This window comes from Ascaphus truei, chromosome 2 (genome assembly GCF_040206685.1).
Source record: "Ascaphus truei isolate aAscTru1 chromosome 2, aAscTru1.hap1, whole genome shotgun sequence".
In the NCBI taxonomy this organism is placed as follows: Eukaryota; Metazoa; Chordata; class Amphibia; order Anura; family Ascaphidae; genus Ascaphus; species Ascaphus truei.
Window position 1 is genome coordinate 480,307,524 of NC_134484.1, and position 15,728 is coordinate 480,323,251.

General features: G+C 45.5%; 1 protein-coding gene across 2 annotated transcripts in view; it reads right to left on the reverse strand.

Annotated features, from left to right (window-relative positions):
* The window catches only part of LOC142488400 (uncharacterized), a 68,660-nt gene extending 66,460 nt beyond the window's left edge, over positions 1 to 2,200 (reverse strand). The window contains exon 1 of one of the 2 annotated variants that reach the window (XM_075588882.1): positions 1,939 to 2,200. The gene's annotated coding sequence lies outside the window, so the exon portion shown is untranslated. Of the gene's footprint in view, positions 1 to 1,486; positions 1,912 to 1,938 lie in introns of those variants that run through there. The other variant, XM_075588883.1, reaches the window with a different exon arrangement.
* Positions 2,201 to 15,728: the final 13,528 nt, after the last annotated feature.

The window sequence follows — 15,728 nt, forward strand, 5'->3', positions numbered from 1 at the left end:
AAGGTGCTTTATCAAAGAGTGATCTAGTTCGAAATACAACGCTATTAGTAGCCTCCTCCCCGCAAAACAGGTGCACCGCATACCCCCCCAATCAACCCAAACCAATGGTAACCAAATCCCCCCAGGTAAGTAAGAGCCAATGAGGATACACCAGTCTGCACAAAGGAGGTACCATAGACTCACCACATTGAAAAACATAAAATGTATAATCTATTTACACACAAACCCAATAGCTAACGGTTTATAGATACTCTATAAAGACACTTATAGATTGACTGTCACTTTCCTCCTAAGGCCGCACGTATAGTGCCCGCGACGGGTGACGCGACCGAACGGGTGGCGTGACGTCCCCCGTAGCCGTCGCCGCTAGCGAAAGTTGTATTTCGCTTTGCGAGGGCGACCGGGCCATTGATTGGTTCAGGGGCTGTCATGTGACGCGACAGCCCCTGAAAAATCAAATATTCCCGGCTGCAGAAATTTGCGTCGCCACATTGCTTTGACGCGACTGCGATGTCGCCGGCACTAGAAGCACGGCCTAAGAGGTCGTACCCATAAATGATGAAGCCCACTTTACACCATACAGCTGTTTATATACAGCCTCAATTTAATGTCATTATTTTCCTTAGCAGAATAGTAAATTTGATTTGTTTTTATGTTTGGTATATACACGTTTGTGTTCACACACATACATACACGTTTTTCCATTTATATGTTTTTAGTGCTGCTTAGTTTCTTGTATTATACCTACTATAATTTTTTTCATTAATTTTTGCATTATTCTTTTTGTGTTCTCCCTGTTTTGTAGGTTTTTTTAATAGGTTTGGTTTTAATCATTATGGTTTCATACACTACGGTCATATCATTCTGCTACTCTTTTGCAGAGATATATATATAGATATATAGATATACAAACACACACACACACACACACACACACACACACACAATAAAAAAAATAGAGAGAAAGGTGTATTTACAACATCTCTCTAGCTAGAAGCTCATTAGTAGATGCACTCCGGGACTATTAAAACATAGCATTTATTGGGTATCACATTAAAAAAAGTCTACATGCATGAAAGTCATAAAGTGTAATAAGTGTAATAAAAATAGGGTGGGAGTGGGGCAGGGTTGAGCTAAAGGTGTATTGCCAAGTGTATACTAACCACCAAATAGGAAGGGTAAGTATGCAATGTTTCCACCTAAAGACTCCTATCCATGATAGGGCAAACTGTACCTCATGAGTACCTCTGTGTATATAACTAGGAGATCTAATACTGGTACAGGTATAAAATGCAGTCACTGACAGCATACAGATCAAACCAACCTATGATTGCCTGACGTGGAACCAACCTGCTAAAGTAACCTACAATGATATCAGATGTGAAGGTTATGTGTATATATATACACACACACACAGGCAATGCATTTGTTTTGCCGCAACGTCGCGTTGCTGTCGCCCTCACTAAAAGCGCAGCCTTATACTTACATAGTCCGAAACTTCCAGTATATCGTTTATTGTGCGCTTCAGACAGCTTATTTCCTCTGCTTCAGCTCGGAAGACACTTCCTCTTTTACATGTCAGCCTCACACAGAGAAGCTGTAGCCCATAACACACACATGATGCTGGCCCCTGCGGTAATGAAGGAGTTAAACTCCAACCAATACTCCCTCAATCTAATTACTTTCTAACTCTATTTAATAACTTTCCCAATCTTATCCTCACTGATTCCTAATGTTAATTCCCAATGTAAAATAACCCCCATTATCTCCCAGTCCCTGTGATACAGGAGGAGTAACCCCCCCAGTGCCAGAGGCTCCCCCTCACTATCAGAGGCTCAGCCTCTCAGGCTCCTGTGTGTAAGGAAGCTCAGAGCAGCACTGGGATAATGTGCACAGGTCACACAAGGGAGGGGAAGGGAGGAGGAGGAAAGCACTTACCCAATAACACAGGCTGAAGATCTCTGTCCAGCAGGGGGTGGGCAATGTGAGGGGGGCACAGGAAAAGGGACTTAGAGGCTGCAGAGCCTATTCCTCAGGGTGTCCCCCCCCCCCCCAGTGCCTGAGATGAGCACTTTATCCCCCCCTCACTGTGTGTGTACTTCCTATGGAGGGTGGGGGGAGCCCCTGTGATCTCTCAGTCCTTCCCTGTGGGAGTGACCTGGATTCCCCCCTCAGGATGTGGGACAGTCTGTGCTCGGGATCAGTGTTTCCTACCGGAATCAAATCTCAAACACCAGGACATCCGGCTGCAGCAGAGGGACCATAGAGAGAAGAGTGGAGGCCAGAGCGCCTCTAACCAGCTCCTCCTGAGCTCATGTGGAACAGTGACCCCTGGTGGGCTCCCAAGCAAAGTGCGGTGAGTGCCCCCTGGTGAGAGCTGCACGTGGTGCTGGCTGTGGGCTGGTGAGAAACATAGTGACAATCTCACCCCCATCTCCCACCGTATATAGTGCGGTCTGGTGATATACTCTGTGCTGTGTGTGTAGTGACGTCTGGTGATATACTCTGTGCTGTGTGTGTAGTGCGGTCTGGTGATATATTCTGTGTAACGCTGTGCTCACCACATACAAGGCGGGACCCCGGTACTGAGGTGGGAATGGGTACAAACGCCACGGGGGCACGTCTGGAGTCTGGAGTCTGGAGTGTGGAGTGTGGAGTGTGGGTGGTCAGGCAGCCGGGTCAGGATTGGAGAGAGTAGAATGGTCAGGTACTTGCGAGGTCTGAGGTAGGAGCCAGTAGAGCGGTCAGTGTCCGTTTTTGATAAAGGGACGCTATGTCCTGAAACGCGTCAAAGTCACCATGTAATTCGCACTTAATAAACCTTTTTTACTTCAACTGGCTGCAGCCCCCGTTGTTTGTTGAGCAGTGCACCGTCATTGGACCTCCGGGACCTCCCTCCTTCCTCATTACACCCAGCGTGATGCACGCATCCAGCTGACACAGAGCTGTGCTGCGAAAGGAGACTGACACTGGCATGTAAGGTATGTACCCTTGTTTTCTGCTGGGGATTTACCAAATACCTCTATGGTATATATAGAGCTTTGGGTAACCCTTCAGCATTATTGGTACTATTATACCTTGTCCAGATTGTCTGATAGAGTCTCCCCAGCACTTATATACGCTCTACAGCACATGGATTACAAACATTAAGGCTGCTATCAATTCCCATGCTGCTGGAGATGGGGAGGCAATTGAACAGGAGAAGAACGCCAAATAGTCCACCTTTGGACTTTTATTATTGGCAAGGACTATTTGGCGTTCTTCTCCTGTTCAATTGCCTCCCCATCCCCAGCAGCTTCGGCTGTTTCATTGCCTGGCACCTGCGAGCTTCCTTCCCCTGTCTTGGCTCTCAGCGGTGACGTCACGTGGTCTCGCGAGACCTGAGGTCCGCGTGACTGTCCCAGGGAGGCCTCGGCGGTTAGAGCTCTGGTGTTCATCCATATATATACGTCTGCAGACGAGTGAGGCAGCTGGCGGTGTGATACCGGGGAAGAGGAGCTTCCCTGCGGTGCAGCAGCACATGGACGTTGTGGTGTATCCTCCTTCTATACCCAGGCCATGGAGGGCTGTGTGATTGATATACAGGCTTTAACTATTCAGCAGTGCTGTAAGTAGGGTTTCAGTTTTAGCCCCACTGGACGCCATCACTTTAATAGTGTGTTCCCTGCCCAACAAGCAATTGTTTGTTGTTTTTTTATGTGTATTTTTAATTATATATTAAATTACTGTCTATATCTGTATACTATATCAGTGATTTGTTGTTTGTATTTAGTTGCACTATGATCTTTTTTCTCTTTTCTTCTCTTTTATGTTGTGGTCTTATATGTTTGTTTGTCTGAGATTGCATTGAGGACACTTCCATGGAACTCATCCCAACCCTTTGAATTGGACTATATTTGGTCAGATTTTCCTTCTTTTTGGCGCCGGTTTATCTTTATTTATTGTCATCTCCACGGACACTTCCCAGCCATTGTGCTGTCTACGATTGCTATTTGTCACGGGAATATTGGAGTGCTCACCACAAACCGGACTGGACCGCGAGGCCGAGGTGGGGATACAGGAAAACCACCGCCCTACAGCCGCGTGAGCGGGTCCGGTTAGCAGGGTCGTGTAGATAGCCTGATTCGGGACGGGACAGAGTAGAGTGGTAGAGGTACTTGCCAGATCCGGGGTAGGAGAGATCAAGAGTAGTCGGTGTCCAAAGCCAAAGTCGAGGAGAGGAGAAGGTAGAAGTCCGTTGGGCGAGCCGGAGTTCGAGGGTGCCAGAGATCGGGAGTCCAGGTTCAGGCTAGGGTCTGTGACGGAAGACAAGAGCAGACTGCGAAGTAGCTTGTAGCAAGCACAACTAGAAACTGACTATGCTCAGCAATCAGCTCAGGGCTGGAGGCACTATATACTGACAGGAACCAATGAGAACCTCCAGCGGTGATGTCAGATGAAGGTAGAGCACTGATAGGCTGAGGCAGGATGGAGGACAGTTGGGAACGGAACAAGTACATTGGCGGCAGTAGAGATGGACATGGTAGCGCGCGCGACGGAAGGGGCGGGTTGAGTTCGCCGGGATGAAAACCAGGAACAGTAGGCGCGCGCGGGCTTCCCACGGCGGCGCGCATGGGCAGCAGGGGCTGCAGGAAGTGAAGGGAGGTGAGGAGGACCACGTGACCGGGTGCCGCGCGCCCCGGCAGCGGAGGTAAGAGCCGCAGCGGGCGCCGTGGGTAGCGGCCTTACACTATTGCATTGAGCTTGACATTGACGATTCCGCTGGCTTGTTGCTGTTGGCTGGTATCCTGCGCTGCTGTTGCGCATGTGGTGACGCCTGTTCCTGCGACACGCTGCTCGGTTCGTCTGCCCAGCGGAGGTCTGTGATGTGGAAGGCAAGGAGGGTCCCCCTCGGAAGCCCCTGCTGATCGTGTGAGACGTTTGGGAGGTGAATCCTGTCATCACGAGAGGGGATACTCTCAGATTTATCCACTGCCTTCTATTTTTCTATGTCTGGTAAGCGGCCAGTCTTATCAGTGTTGGAGTGCACATGTGACCTATTCTTTTTAGTATTATAATTTTATATATTTAGTTGTTGTATTAAATGTTTTTTATCTATAACAGTCATTTGATTGTCTCAGCATTTGTTGTCTTGTTAGTGTCAGTGCTGCTGCATGTTTTTTAGTTATTGTATTACACTATGTTTGCTTTTATATTTTTTACATGATTATCGTCTTCATGAGGAGAACCCAAGTGGACACCACCCACCATCTGGTTTTATAACATTTCTTTACATTATTCATTTTGGGGCTTAGCGCCACAGCAGATTATCTGTAATATATACTGTACACATGAATAGCCCCAGTGTGTTGAATAGAGTATACACACCAGAAAATCATACAGTATATACATATACTGCTACGGCGCATCTGAGTCTAACACATCGCCGGTTTTTCCCTGGCTTTTTCCTGGAATGCGACGCACTTCACCCGGAGCATGCCGCATTCATTTTGCGTTCTCAGCCAGGGCTTGACACGCGGTTGATGCGTTTATTGATAAGGCTTCAGATTTAATAGGTTGCAATTATTCGCGTGTCCGCCAGATGGCAGATATTCATAAATTGTGATGCGCATGCGCCTCATTAATGTGTCGACTTGCAGGTGTTTCGTTGAAAAAAAGGTACTGTACCACAGTGTGCTATTGTAACTTGGCTTTGAGACTGAAGGAAGAGGTTGCAAAAATGTATCAATTTAGGAATTTCATATTAAAGAAAGACAAAGACCAGTTTCAGTTTCAGTTACACTATTCTCCAGAGACCCGCTGCCCGCCATGAGTATTCAAGTGCAGCCCGCTTTCAAAAAACCCGACAGAAGTTACGCGTATTTGATATGGGCCGCGATTAATGCAACGGAAGATAAGATGGCAACAGTTGTTCAAATTTATCAGTATTTTATGGAAAACTATGACTTTTACAAATTTTCGCCATCTCCTCATACGTGGAAGCGTGCAATAAGGATAAGGTTATGTAGCGATCCCTGTTTTTATCGTCTTGAGCCCCAATTTGTTGGAGGGTATTGGTGTGTAGCACCGGCTTTTTCCAGTATCTATGATCGTGCAGACGGCAAAAGGCGAAGGGTCGTTTTAAAGCAACCAAGAAACAACATTCGCTGCCAAGCAATGCACCGGCACCGTCTTCCGATAACGGTCCCACCGTCAGTGAGACTGAGCCTGATTTCGCGTGCAGTTTAGAGCAAGCTTGCATGTACCTAAGCAATTTCCAGCCTCATCAGCTGACTACAGGTGGACTAGTCCCGCTGCAAACTATCGACAAGGATGACCAGGAACACTGGACTGGCAGTGGACCGGCGCCGGCGTCAGCTGAATGGGAAATTCTATGGTGAGTATTGTTGCCGTATTATTTTCTGTGTCTTTTTTTATTTTGACAATACAGTATCAATATCGGCGCGATTTGAAAGTCAAGCGATTCTCCTGTAAGCAATATCATTGGCTGAGCGGCTTCTACAGTACTGTACTGCAGATACTGAACAATTGGTGGAACGCAAGGCGCATGCGCATTGGAACCTTCTTGAAACGCATATGCGTGTCATTAAATCGACGGTAGGCGCATGCGCATGTAAACCGGAGACGCCCCCCCGACCCGAGAAAATTATTGGTGGGACTAGCTGGGAACGTCTTTAGGGGACTGAACATTACAGTGAAACTTTTCTTTTTGTTTTTCCTCAGAAAATAAAACGGCTAATGGAGGGATTGCGATGGATAATATCGCTGCACATTGCTGAATCGGATTTAAAAAGCCACGTACCGGAGTCTACAGTTTAGTGGCCGTTGTTATTGATTAGGATAGAATACTGTACCTGAAACAGTATACTGATATTTTCCGGCCGTACAGTATACAATACAGTTTTATATAGTGTGTTATAAATCCGGAAAACTAAAAACTATGCATTTATTCTACATGTATTACACTGACAGCTCATACAGAACAGTACAGTATGTGTCTTCTATTTTTTTTATACTCTTATACTGAGCATTCTAGAAACACTGTGTTTTGTTACAATGGAGCCAATTGAACAATGTACACTGGCAACACACTTTATTGAAGTGTGGCCAGTTCCGCAAGCCGGGAGATTTCCCGGCTTGCAAGTGGCAGCCCCTCGGCGTGCCGCGCGTCACCGATGCGCGGTCACGCGTCATCGGGTGCCTGCGCCCCCTGCACGCGCGTCCAGGGCTCCCCGAGGGAGCCCTGGTGTCCCGCGATGTGGGGGACGGCGGCAGGAGGTTCCGGGGGACCCGGCGGACCCGGAGAGGAGAGGGGGAAGCCGCGATCGGCGGGCCTCTCCTCCGCTGCTTCGGCGCGCGCCCGGCACCCTCCGGCGCGCGGCAGGTAACTGCTGCGGCCGAGAACGGGCAAATGCTCGAATAAACTCGGCCGCAGCAGTAAAACAAATAAACATGTTCTTTTATTGGTGGAGTACTGTAAGTACAAAAACATTTATTTACAAATACTGTACAATGCGGAAACATGTTAAGTGCACAGCAATTCAAAACATCAACAGGTGTATGGTTTACTGCTACAGTTGTGAAAACATTTATTTATGTACAGTATATAAAGTTAAAACATTTACAGTCAGTCAGTATGGTTTACAGTCACATGCTTTAAAAACAAATTCTGTATTCATAAATTATACAAAACCCAACATCCCCTTTATTAAAGTCAAAACATACTGTATACAGTGGGATGGTCTGAAAAGCAGTCTGCACCAGCACAAATACAAGTTGAAAAACACACAACATCTTTATTTAAATACAGCAAGTGAAAAAATGTAACTGTACCCGTGACAAAAATCAACATCTCCTTTATTAAAGAAACATACAGTACAGTATACAGTACAGTGGGATGGTGGCAAAACGGTCAGTCAGGCCTGCACCATTGCACCACGACAGTCCTCGAGGGCAGCAGACAGGCCCGGTTTTCAGGACAACCTTACCTTGAAAACCGTGCCTGTTTGCGGCCCTCAGGGACTGGAATTGCGCAGGTACAGCACAGTACAGTAGGTCCTGTGTGTTACAAGTTGCAACATTTGTGTATAGAGTACATACAAGTTACAAAACACACAACAACATCTCCTTTGTTGAAGTACAGCAGGTCAAAACATGCACAATACAGTTCAGCACAACTGTACAGGTATGTCCTCCACATTGTCCGTCCATGGCCGACTCCTTGCATGGCGCAAAACGCCATTAATGCAGTCTCTAACGCCTCTCATTACAGGATCTGTAATTGGATAGAAGCGCCGCAATTCGTCCATAATGTTCTGTCTTAAATTGACAGGAAGCGCTTTTTTTACGCGATTTCCCTCGTAGTTCACTCTGAAGGCCCATTCACAGTACAACGAGTAGGGAACCTGGTGCCTGGTAACAAGGCATACTTGTGGGGTGCACCAGCACTCTTCACCCTATACTTTTCCCTGAGTGCCACTGGCATATCGCGCAGGGTGATGTCGGGCACCACATCGATGCGAGCGGGTGTAGATCTTCTGTGAGCCGGTGTACTTGAGGCGACAGGCGATGGTAGGTTGTCTGGGAGTAAGCTTTCCTCCGGTCTTGGTCGCCGTGTTGTCTCCTGGCGTGGTCTTGACGGGGTTGTCATGTTATCCTCCTCAACGGCATACATGTACACTGCATCTTCTGGTGGAGGGGGTGCGCTTGGTGATGGAAGGGGGTCGAAGGTCCCATTCATCACTGTGACGATAGCTTTCCACAGGCTTATTAATATTACACAAAAATAACTGGGTTTGAACTGAACGAGGCTTAAGATATAATAAAGTGATTTTATTCCTTAGGATAGGTGAACACAGCAGATAATACAGTAACAAACAAGAAGTACACTTACTTAAGGGTTGGGGAATGAGAAGTATGATGTAGCATTTATCTCAGCAATCAGGAAATCATTCAGATGATATCAGGTAACCATATCAGTAAACGAAGACAAAGGATATATGGGTGGACAGCAGTTTATAAACCTTTTGTCCCTCTATCTGTACCATTAAGCACCAGTGATTGGTTTTCAAGTATCTCCAGCCAATCTTTAACATGGGAACACATTTCAACACATGCCCCCCTGCTAGCTGGCACAGGCGCAGTAGAACTCTGGGGTCTCATTTCTGTAGCCCCACATATGCAAATGGAATGCCAGCCATTCTACCCATTTGGCTTTATAGCAGGAAAACCTTTGTTGGAATGTGTTAACTGGAACACTTAAGAACTGCTCTGGTTTGGGCCTCGGATAAACAGTGAGGGTGACAAAACTCTTTGAACAATACTTAAGTCCTGGACATTCGGTCGCCTCTCCGGCCATCTGCTACATTATGGCCAAAGAATTTGCCTCTGGAATTTATCCATACCTTAGAATACAGTATTAAGCATAAAACTGTCAGGGTTCTGCTCGCCACAAACCAGGGTCGGACCGCGAGGCTGAGGTGGGGTTGTAAAAGCACCGACCTGAGACCGCGCAGGCTGATCCGGATTGTGCAGTTCGTAGTCATATGTAGCAGGATCAGGATTGGAGAAGTCAGCATCGTCGTTGTACAAGCCAGGGTCAGGACAGGAGACGTCAGGATAAACATTGTCCAAGCAGGAGTTCGGCAACAGGGAGTCAGGAAAGCCCCGCTTCAGCTTAGGAGCGCGGGGGTGGCCTCTGCATGTGCGGCGACCATGGCCCATGGTACTGGTCTCAGGAGGTGGAAGACAGACCAGATATACACACCGCCTAGCTGCACGGGTAACCCCGTGCACAGCGCAAGAGTCCTGAGCGGGCTGGGGAATCCTCTTTTTCAGCGCAGGAACCAGGACACGGCCTCTCTAGATTAGGGAAAGAGTAGGCCCCAGGAACCAGGAAGCTGAAGATACACAGGGAAACCTCCGCTTCAGTGCAGGAATCCAGGAGGCTGAAGGACACAGGGACGAAACCTCTGCTTCAGCACAGGAGAACAGAAGCTGAAGGACGCAGGGGATACCTCCGTATCAGCATAGGAGAACAAGCGGCTTGAAGGGAGCTGAAGGACGCAGGGCGGAACCTGGTATCAGCATAGGAGAACAAGCGGCTTGAAGGAAGCTGAAGGACGCAGGGCGGAACCTGGTATCAGCATAGGAGAACAAGCGAGAGCTTGTGGCAAAACAGTAGTGACATCCAGTTAGGACTATGCTCGGCAGGGAGCATTATGGGAAGACAGTACTTAAAGGCCAGCGGGCCAATCCCCGGCGGGGGTGTGAAGGTACTGCTCCTAATGAGTGAATGCAAGTATAGGTTGCAGTGAAAGGCTGCACAGCTGCAGTAGATACCAGAGGGAGTGTGTATTGCTTTGGTGAGTGAATCCAGGCTGCAGCAAACCTCAGGAGAGCTGTTCCAGAACTGCACCGGTCTGCAAGGTAAGGCAACCAGTAAACCGCGGAGCGGATTCCTTACAAAAACATAGACGTATTAAAATATCTGGTTCCATTAGGTCTAGCAGGTCCAAACTTCCCAGTTCGCATTGCCAGAACTGGGACACCATATGGTCCAAAAAGCGACTTGCTACTATCTATGGAACCGGAGTTACACAAATGTACATTAAATCATTTTAATACAAAAATCTCCATTGAAAAAGAAATCTGAGCTTTTCACTAAATCCCCATTGAAAACAACGGGCAGCTCCGCCATAGACTTTCAATGGTAAATCGCCGCCATTGAAGTCAATGGGGTTTTTCTGCCATTGAAGTCTATGGGAAAAGTCCCGAACTTCAAGGGGTCCATACTCCGTCGGGTTGGTCCAAGCGGGTCAAGGATGGTTCTGCAGCGATGCCGGAGCAGTGGCTACAGATACCCCAAACCCTGATCCACTGGACCCTCCGGAACCGGAGCTATGGAATACCAAAATACAGTTTTTCACACTTAGTCATTTTTCTGAGCCGTTTCTGCCATCGCCGGCAAAGCCTATGGCGCGACCCGCTCTATCTGGTTCGACCCTTATCGGGGGTCCAGGATTCGGGGACCCGGTTGTGGTCGAGTGGGGGGAAGCCTAGGAACTAGGGGCAAAAAGAATTTTATTTCTAGGTGCCCTAGAACTGTTTATTCCCACATCAATTAACTTTGAACTTGACTCAAGTTATTGTAACTCTTTTTTAGACATTGTATCCGCTTTGTGGTTTGCGGTCTGGACGGCAGCCAACTTCTTCTTGAAAAGGTTACCTCGAGGCATCTCCATTGAAGTCAATGGGCCCATTGACTTTCAATGGGAAACCGCCGCTCTTCCTCTCGGACGCCACCTGCTGGTCTTTACAGGAATAAGGACTAAAACAGCACAATCTTCCATTGGAAAGCATTGAGCCCTAATGGCGGCCAATGGGGACCTGCAAAATGGTGCCTGAAAAGGCAGGAAAACTACACAAAGAGCTATAATCATTAAAGAACTATTAACCCTTGTGCTCCCGGATGGATTCTAGTGTGTGTGTGATGCAGACAATGATTAACACAGACATTACAATGGAACAGGGTAACAGGGCAAAATACATTTACAGGTCATAACAAGGGTTAAATCACATTTCTGGACCTCAGTCCAGTTAACCCCTTGTCTCCCTGGTGCGGTCAGGGGTGGCCAAAAGGGGTGCAACCCCTTTAATACTGGGCCACCCCCTTTCTCCCTCTACAATCACATCCATGTCAACCCCCTACTCCAGCATTGGGGAAACAGGGGCATTAACACCGAGCAAATAATGTATGCCCGCTATGTCAGCCTCTATCTTCTGCATCCGCTGCTCCATGGCTAGCATTGTCTCCAGAAGCAAATCTATCTTTGCCAGCACAATAGAGTTCCCGGGGATATCCTCACTTATCCCATTGAGCATCCGGTCTAATGAGCTGCTTCTTGTGCATGGCGTCTGCACATCTGTGTGGATGGGTGCAACGGAGGATGAGAAGGGTGGAGGAGGTGACCTGTGGATATCCGGTAGAGGAGAAGCGGCAGAGTCGTCGAAGAGGGATGGAGAAAGTTACCTTTGGATTTCCAGGCGAGAAGCAGAGTCGTCCAAGAGCAAAGGAGAAAGTGACCTGTGGATTTCAGAGGCGGCAGCGTCTTCGACGAGAGGTGGAGAAGATGGCCTGAAGATTTCCGGGACAGCGGCGGCAGAGTCGTCGAAGCGTATGGGAGGTGGTCTACGGGTTCGATGGGTTGGCTGCCAATCGTTTTGCATCGACAGTACATCGCCGTATATCTTCTTGACATGATAAGGCTTACGTCTTTGAAAACCCTTAGCCTTTAGGGTCAGCGGAAGATTTTCTTTATTGGCCTTAGCCTGTCGCTTTGGCCTTGGCGTGGAAACGGCTGCCGCCTTTCGCTTTTACTGCTTGACAGGCACGGCAGAGGCGAGTGGGTTCCTGCGTCCATAGAATCGGGGTCGCTCCATGGAAGCAGGTGGCACAATGCACTATCTGGACAAGAGCAAGGTCAGATAAACATAATCGATTGGTCGGCCATGCAAAGTGTGTAACCTTTTATGCATGGCAGCGAAGTACAGGTGTTGAAAGTGGGCGTGTGAGTCATTACCGTATAAATACACCATCCATTTTGTGGATTCACTGCACATTGAATACACATCGACTAAACATCGAATACACATTCTTGTGTTTGAATTGTATTTCTCTCTACTCGCAACAATGGTTGTTAAGAAGATTTCCAAGGATCTCAGCACGCGAATTAAGGAGATGTACACGAGCGGACACCGAATTGCTGATATCCAACGCTGGTTAGCTACTTCTGGCATCGTTGTGCCAGCAACCACAGTGTGCTATCATGCACAAGGAAAAAACAGAGAACGCAAAAGGGCACTAAGGGTAGCTAACGTGTAAGTATACAGTATCTTTATATTGCAACAGTATACAGAATATATTTTGTATCTGTACTGTATATTGCAACAGTATATAGAATATATTTTGTATCTGTACTGTACTGTATATTGCAACAGTATACAGAATATATTTTGTATCTGTACTGTATATTGCAACAGTATACAGAATATATTTTGTATCTGTACTGTACTGTATATTGCAACAGTATACAGAATATATTTTGTATCTGTACTGTATATTGCAACAGTATACAGAATATATTTTGTATCTTTATATTTACTGTATATTACAACAGTATATATATTTTGTATACTGTATAAACAATATATTTTCTTAACATTGCAGGGAGACAACTCTCCTGGTGGACCAAATAAGTGAGGAGAATGATGAGAATAGTGCATTAAGGGTCAGATACACTCTGCAGGAAAAGCACAATCTCGCTGTATCAGAGACCAGCATAAAGAAGATGAGACGCAACATTGGATGGAAATATGGACGTGTGAGGTTGGTACTGGACAGTACAGGAGGTAAAAGTGTTGTTTCGGAAACTGTAGTGTACAGCTAAAATTATTTTTTCCTTGTCATTACAGAGCATACCCCATGATACGGGACGCTAACAAAATCAAAAGAGTGCTCCAGGCCCAGGCATGGATCGACAGTGGGGAAACTTTCCAGGATTGCATCTTCACTGATGAGTCTACTGTGTCGCTGGAGAGATTTGCAACCTTTGCGTTCCACAAAAAAGGCTGCATATCTTTGAAGCCGCGGCCAAAACACCCCGTGAAGCTGCATGTGTGGGGTGCCATCTCTAGGCGTGGACCAGGATGCATTGTCATCTTTGAAGGTAAAATATATGAAATATCATGTAGCCTTATGCACTGTACTGTACTATTGTGTATTTTTTTTGAGCACTTTTCTTTTCTTGCTATAGGAATCATGAATAAAGCTTTCTTCCAAGACAACATTGTGCCTGAGATTGTGCAATACATCACACGCGAGTTCCCCAATGGTCACCGCTTCTACCAGGACAACGACCCGAAGCACACCGCGTCAACAGCGCATATCCTTGAGCGCGGTATCAACTGGGTGAAGACGCCAGCGGAGTAAGTGCAGCAGTCTCCCTTTTTTGTTCCCCACTGTTTTTACTGTGTAATGTATCTCTTAAACTAATTGTCCTTTTTTTCAAATGACAGATCGCCAGACTTCAATCCGATCGAAATGGTCTGGCATCAACTGAAGGACCATATCAGGAAAGTGGCGAAACCCTCCAAAAAGGACCAGTTGTTGAAAGGCAAAATGAGTTTTTGGAATGATTTACTCACCGTGGAACGCTGCAATAAATATATAGACCATATTGCCACTGTGTTGCCCATTGTGATCGCGTGCAATGGGCAAGCATCAGGAAAGTAGTACTGTGCTGTAGTATTGTTAGTACAGTATGATACAGGTAAGTATGGGACAGATTTTTCCTTTCCCAATAGTCAGATTACAGTATTACTATACAGTAGTTACAGTTTTTTCTTTACAGAGAGAGCAGCACCAGCCATCAGGTTACAGTACATAGTATTTAACAGTAGTCAGAGTATACAGTAGTTCCAGTATACAGTAGACTAGTTTGACTGTACTACGGTAACCGCCAACTAACTGCTCAAGCAGCACCAGCCATGTACAGTACAGTACATTAATCAATAATAATACCGTACGCACATAACTGCACTAATTTGTTGTTTTCTTGTCGTTTCAGGAAAAGGGTGACCTGGTGGGAGGTGGGTGGGGTGCTGTGTCCAGTCTACTCTGCTTGTACAGTCAAATGTACAGTATATAAACAGCAGTAGTGATGTACACAAAACCTCTCCTCTCTCAATGTTCACAGAGGGAGGAACAAGATACAGACGGAAAAAATAATATGACTATATACTGTATATATATATATATATATATTATACATTACAGTACTTATATATTATTAAATAATATTCTTATAAATGTGCATTATTCAGGTTTACCCATGTTTTAAAAATGTTTTCAAAATGTTTATCCAATTTCAATCTTAATAAAGACAGCATTACTGTATGTACTATTCATGATTATTTTTATTTTTGTATTTTTTGGTTCCTGAGAAAATAAAATTAATATTTATTCACATTACTGCTAATCATAATCATTGACAACATCCACGACAAAATAAGCCTCAAAGGGTTGGGGGGGGGGGAGGCTGAGTCATGTGCATTAATCAGCTACTGAATCTCCCATGTCTACAAGGATTAGAGTACACGCAGGCAGTGTGAGGTTTGGACGGATAAAGAACACAATGACTAACTAACTAACATCAGAAAATGTATGACACTGTTGCGAGAGGGGGGGGGGTTGCGAGAGGGGGAGCTGCCATCTCTGAAAGGATTTGAGGATTAAGACAACTACAGTATCAGTTCTGAAACGCTCCCATCTCAAAGAGAATTACAGTACACGCCGGCGCAGTCAATATCCTGCATGTCTGTTTTATATAGAATATAATATATATATATATTATATATATATATAATATAGTACAGTATATATATAATATAATATATATATAATATATATATAATATACAGTATACAGTATATAATATAATATATATATAATACAATATATAATATAATATATAATATAATATATAATCTATATATAATATAGTACAGTTTATATATATATAATATACAGTATATAATATATATAGAATATAATATATAATATAATAGATAATATAATATATAATATATATAATATAGTACATAGTAGTATATATAATATATATATATATATATATATATATATTATATATATACAGTAATATACAGTA